The sequence below is a fragment of the Vipera berus genome, assembly GCF_964194415.1.
Source record: "Vipera berus genome assembly, chromosome: 2".
NCBI lineage: Eukaryota > Metazoa > Chordata > Lepidosauria > Squamata > Viperidae > Vipera > Vipera berus.
This window is the reverse complement of record NC_138203.1, coordinates 262,472,083-262,478,935: the sequence shown is the minus strand read 5'-3', so window position 1 is coordinate 262,478,935 and position 6,853 is coordinate 262,472,083.

Below are 6,853 nucleotides of genomic sequence, written 5' to 3'. Positions count from 1 at the left end.
ATCATTATCTCAGCTGGCAGCAGTTGTATGTAACATTGATTGTAGAAAGAGGAAAAGCAAAAACATCCAGTCCTTAATACCTTTCTAAATTATATTTTTACATCCATTTTACCTCTGTTTTGTTTGAATTGACAGGTTTTAAGAACTGAACCATAGGAACTATGTTGTGCTGGGAGCAAGCCCAGTATTATGGTGGTGTTTTTTTTTGCATTACTTATTATATTTTGGCCATTGTCTACTTAAAGATATTGTGATGATGACTTCAGATTTTCCACCATATTTCCACCAGTTAGAATTTAAAACTGGTGTGATTGTTCAGTTCAGCATTAACGTTACATGTTTTTTTTTCCCTTTCTCATAAAGCAGCTGGTTTGAAATTAGAATCAAAGTCTGTGTAATTCTGCATTGGTTTTCTGAAGAACACATTTTTGTGCATTTAAGCCTACTATTACAGCAACATTATAGAAGAGGGCAAGTAACAGATATGTACGAAAAATTACCTGATGCCTTCCTGAAAACTGCATGAGAAAAAAGTGCTGTTTGTTTGTTTTTTAAAAAAAAGCTATGATCAGTACGTGTCATCCCTATTCAGGAAGGAAACTAGCTCTGCATAAAAAGAAAGGAGCAGAATTGCAGGAAAAGTGGTGCTCTCCCTCAGGCAAGGAAATGTAACTCCGCTCCAGATAACAATCCACAACTGTGTTCCAAATAGGTACTTGGGTCTTTCTTACATGAGTGTGTGTATGCACAGACATATGCCTACCTATTATACAATCATGTGAAAAAATAAGTACACCCCATATAAAGTTTTTTTCTTTTTTAACATTTGTGGACATGCCAGTGTTTTATCTTCATTCAAACAAAAGACAAATTGTGATGTAATTGAAGAAAAAGAAAAACTGACTTTATTGATCAAATTTATATAGTAGCGTATCTCACAGAAAGTGGGCAGCGTAAAAAAAGCCAGTAAAACAAGGATGGCAAAACCTGGCAATTATTTTAACACATGCCATTTCTTTCTGGGGGGTGAACCCAAGAACCTTGGTTCTTATCCCAAGTATTGCCTCCTTTGGCAGAAAAACCCTCAAATGTTTCTTATAACCATTTCCCAGGTTCTGACATCCACTGGGAGTAATTTTTCCCCACTCTTGTGGAGATTTTTTTTTCCAGGTATGTAATGCTTGAGGAGTTTCTTGCATATATATAGCCTGTTCTAAAATCACTTGACCGCATTTTGATGGAATTTAGATCCCAGATTTGAGTTGACCATTCTAGAACACACTTATTTTTTCAGCCATTCCTTGGTTAATTTACTGGAATGTTTAAGAGTTGTCGTGAGGTCCACTTTCTGTTCAGCATTTTTTCTGACAGATGGCCTCACATTATCCTCAAGCACTGTCTAGTACAGATATGTCAAACTTGTGACGTCGCGCGACGTATCGGGACAGTTTTGCCATTGCAATGGCACATGGGGTGGGCGCAGCTTCCACGTGACGCATCCGCCCCATGGGCCGGCAGTTTGACCCCCCTGGTAGTACAACGAAGAACACATAGTAGTTTCTGTGATGATGGGCTATCCAGGCTGTTAAGGCAGCTCGGCAGCTCAGACTATAACATTTCCATCAACATGGTTTATAGTTGGTGTCAGGTTCTTTGATTTTGGTCCTGTTGCCAAATGATCCCTATCATTGCCTTATTTATCCAAAGCACACTGTACCAGAAAGTCTTGGACTTTGCCTAAGTGTTCAAAAGTTTCATCCTGGTACACCTCCCGTGTAGATCTAATTTGTGCAACTGCTTTGTAACAGTAGGCTCACACACTTCAACATCAGTAGTGGTAAGAGTGACCTGACGGTTGTGATGAAATTCTGGAGTCCCTAGAGACGTCTTTCAACATCTTGCATTCTGCTCTTGGGCTGAGTTTAATGGGGTAGCCTGGCCTGGGCAAGTTAGCAGTTCTTTGAAAACTTTTTTACTTGTAGATGACCTTACAGGCAATGGAATAATTTGTGTCTATTTGGCAATTTTTAAAAATCTTTTCCCATGCTCTAAGCCAGGGCTTTTCAACCAGTGGTACAGGTACCACCTGTGGTACATTGGCACCTGGCAGGTGGTACGCAACCATCCTAGAAAAGTGCTAGTGGTGGAGGGGAATGAGCTGAACCAGTGGCAGCACCACACAAGCCTGAGCGAGAGACGGCTGGAGCTGCAGGGCTGTCAGGGCTCAGCAGAAGCGCCAGGATCAGCGCCAGGCTCCAGCTGGAGCTTGGCACTGATCCTGGCACTTCTGCTGAGCCCAGAAGAAGCGCTGATCAGCTAGAATGTTGCAGCAGCTCCAGGGTCTTGTGATTTACCTTCAGATGCTTGCCAACTGATTCATATTTTTGACAGTCACAGTGTCCCAGGGTCATGTGAAGTGACCAAAACCTGCTACAACCACCCAGCAGATGGGGGGAATAAAAACCAAACACCCCTCACCCCACCCCACCCCCGCTGCCAGTCCTCAACAGAAATGCTCACAACAATGAAAATCTCGGACAGGAGGAAGAGTGCTCCCAGGCGGGCAGGCAGGCAGGTGTCTTGCTCAGCTGTGGCTTGGGCACTTTTTTCAGTGCCATTATAATCTTGAACAGTCACTAAGCAAACTGTTGTAAGTTGAGGACTACCAGTACTTCATCACTTTTTTGGTCAAGTTTTTGACACCTTGCTGGTGGTACTCAGATTTTGCCATATCCTAAAAGTGGTACAATGGGTGAAAAGGTTGAAAAGCCCTGCTCTAAGCTAAGGCATCTCTTAGCTTTCTGAAAGCCTCAGAGAGCTTTTTCAATTATAGTAGCAGTACACGCTTTGACAACAAGTACAATTCTGAAATAGGTATAGTTGTATACTTTCAATAAGGCAGGTTCCAACCAGATTCTCTCTAACGATGCTCTAATCATTTGCACCTGATTTAGTGCACCTGATTCTAGCTTTAGATATTTGAATAGTGATAAATATAGGGATGTATTTGCTTTTCTGGGGACGCGGTGGCTCAGTGGGTTAGGATGCTGAACTTGTCGATCGGAAGGTCGGCAGTTTGGCGGGTCGAATCCCGAGTGCCGCGTAACAGAGTGAGCGCCTGTTACTCGTCCCAGCTTCTGCCCACCTAGCAGTTCGAAAGCACGTAAAAATGCAAGTAGAAAAATAGGGACCACTCCGGTGGGAAGGTAACAGCGTTCCGTGTGCCTTTGGCGTCTAGTCATGCCAGCCACATGACCACGGAGACGTCCTCGGACAAGCGCTGGCTCTTCGGCTATGAAACGGAGATGAGCACCGGCCCCTAGAGTCGGAAACGACTAGCACGCATGTGCGGGGGAACCTTTACCTTTACCTTTTTATTTGCTTTTCTATGTATGAAATTTGAATTTGTTTATAGGTAGTCCTTGACCTATTGCGGTTGGCACCAGAATTTGTTACTAAGCAAGGCAGTTGCTAAATGAATTGCACCTGATTTTTCAACCTTTTTTTGGTGACAGTTAAGTTAATCACATGGTAATTAAGCAAATCCAGCTTCCCCCATTGACTTTGCTTTTATAGGAAGCAAGCTGGGAAGGTTGCAGAGGGTGATCACACGACCCTGGGATGCTACAACCATCATAAATACTTGCCAGGCATGTGAATTGTGATCACGTGACCATAGGGATGCTGCAGTGGTTGTGTGAGGGCCAGTTGTAAGTCACTTTTTTCAGTGCCAGTCATTTAGTCAGTAAATGAATTATTGTAAGTCGGGGATTACTTACAGTTAAATTACACAATGGATTATAAAATGTAAATGGTTATGTTAGCATATCCTCTAACAATACTGTTGAAATGAAGACCAGCTATATGTTGAAAAACATTTTAATAGGTGTGCACTTTTTTACATGTCCATACATGCAACTTAACATACAAATATAAGGAATATATATGTATCATACATGGTCAACCTTGGTATCAAAGCCATTTCTATGTTTAAATAGATAAATATTTTAAGTTACTGGAAAATGCCCCCCCAGCTCTTTTGTAAATTATTTATGAAAGTTTCCTAAGTTCTCTTTTTAAGATATAAAATATGAGGCATCTAACTACTTGAGTCATACAAAATATCCCTTACTTCTAAAGCAATGGTTCTTAAACAGTTTGACCCAATTTGTCTTTTTCCTAGTGGGGAATAATGCCATTATCTCTACAAAACTGTTCTGCACAAGCATTTTGGCAGCAGCCATCCCAAATGGGATCTTCAACTCACATACACACAATTAAATGGGGCTCTATCACTTTCAGTTTAACAACCACTGTTCTAAGGCCTTAAAAGTATTCGTGTTTCTCTCCCACAAATGTCACTGGCCAGAAAGCTTGCGTTTTGAAAGGCAAATTGAACTTTCACCACAGACTACTTACATATTTTATTTAACAGAATTTCATGTATTCTAGCATTTCTTGTGCAAAATTTTTCAAAGTGAATAACTTTGTTTCGTAGGGAAGTATATGTGAAGAGTAGATTCTTTCCATTTATGGAATGAAATAATCTAATTTTAGACCACATTCAGGTGCAGGTGTACCAATTTGGAAAGTTGAGGAAAATACGTAGCTGTTTTTAAGATGCAAATGTTTGAATCTGAATGACTGCACAGTCCTAATACTAAGTTTACATCCTGTGCTCATCTGGCAATGCGTAACAGGACAGAGAATTAAAAAGCAAAACAGGAACAATATATATTTTCGTAAATAAATAGCTCGGGAAGCAGCTTTTGAAACAGTTTCGAGATCTTGTAAGAGATTGCATTGTCTCTATATCAAGTTTGAATTGAGACACCCTGGTTTATCACAATGTTGATAAGGGTAAGCATTTTAACCATCAGCTGTAAAGCTGAAGTGGTGGCTTGGATTTCCCCTTTCAACTGAAAGTAGTCCAGGGTTACGATCTTTTTTTAAAGGACCGCAGCAGCAAAGTTAATAAAACTCCCTTCGTAGGTGCGGTAGGTTTGACTCGGAGGCCCCCTTCTGGCTCTAAATGAGGGAGACAGAAACTACGCGAATCATACACACAGTGGTACCTTGCCAGTCTCCTTAAGGAAAAGCCGAGGAAGCGGCCAAGACTGGTGCTGGCGATGCACGCATATTATCTCGTCACTATTTCCGTGCACCCCTCCCCCCCCCCGCAAACTACAGAAGCCCCTCTCCGAGCCTTGCTTCTTTCTCTTTCTCAAGTGGGGCAAAATGCTATCGCCGAATTGTGGCTTGAGGGGCTGAAAAATAAGCTATCCAGCGCGTAGTGACTGTCGAAACGGAACCCATAATGGGAGATTTCGCCGATTTCCTGGCTGCCACAAACGAAGTAAAAAATATATTATTTATTTATTTTTGGGACTTATGTGCCGCCCTATCTCCCAAAGGACTCAGGGCGGCTAACAACAATAAAAAAACAATACAAAAATTAAAAAAGAATTAAATAACAGCCCCCAAATAAATTAACTACACAGTTAAAAATTAAAACATATTTAAAAACCCACCATCAATCCAGGTCAGCCTGATGGGAAAAAAAAGTTTTGAGGTCACGGCAAAAGGACTGGAGGTCCGGGGCCATCCGAAACTCAAGGGGGAGTTGGTTCCAAAGGGCTGGTGCTCCCACAGAGAAGGCCCTCCCCCTGGGGGTTGCCATCCGACATTGTCTGGCCGACGGCACCCTGAGGAGGCCTTCTTTGTGTGAGCGCACTGGGCGATGGGAAGTCGTCCCCGGCAGCGGATGGTCCTGCAAATATCCCGGGCCTAAGCCATGTAGGGCTTTAAAGGTAAGTACCAGCAGTGAAAGTTGGACCATAAGAAAGGCTGAGCGCCAAAGAATTGAGGCCTTTGAACTCTGGTGCTGGAGAAGACTCCTGCGAGTCCCTTGGACTGCAAGGAGACCAAACCGGTCAGTCCTAGAGGAGATCAACCCTGACTGCTCTTTAGAAGGCCAGATCCTGAAATTGAAACTCAAATACTTTGCCCACCTAATGAGAAAGAAGGACTCACTGGAGAAGAACCTAATGCTGGGAAAGATTGAGGACAAGAGAAGAAGGGGACAACAAAGAATGAGGTGGCTGGATGGAGTCACTGAAGCAGTAGGCGTGAGCTTAAATGGACTCCAAAAGATGGTAGAGGACAGGAAGGCCTGGAGGAACATTGTCCATAGGGTCGCGATGGGTCAGACACGACTTTGCAGCTAACAACAACCAGCACCTTAAATCTCGCCTTAAATTGCAACAGACAATACGTTTATAATTTTCCTGCGCAGATTTCAAATTTTATATTCTTATGTGTTTTTTTTTACCCCTCTGTTCCTTTTTACTGAAATAGGACGTGAACGCGCCTTACGGTAAATAAATAAACCGAAGTAGCCCATTCCTGGGATACAGATTCGGTTCTCGAGAGATTTATTTTTTTTTTCCTATTTTAAGCCCAGAGGATTCGCTTGCGTAGGACGAATCACGTCTGCGGTCGCCCTACAGCAGGGGTCTTCAAACTTGGCCCTTTTATGACTTGTGGACTTCAACTCCCAGAATTCCTCAGCCAGCTTTGCTGGCTGAGGAATTCTGGGAGTTGAAGTCCACAAGTCATAAAAGGGCCAAGTTTGAAGACCCCTGCCCTACAGCTCAAGCGTCCCGGAAAACTGAAGGAGGAGCAAAGGCGTCTCAGCGCAGCGCTCCTAGCTTATATCGACGCGCGAGGTTGGGGGAGGGGAGGAAAGGACACGCCCCCTTCTCACTGTCGCTTGGCTTCAAATAAGAGCGGGAGGGGGGAGGGAGGGAAGAGCAGCCCCGCCTCCAGGAGCCGAGAAAGCCGCTTTCCACTG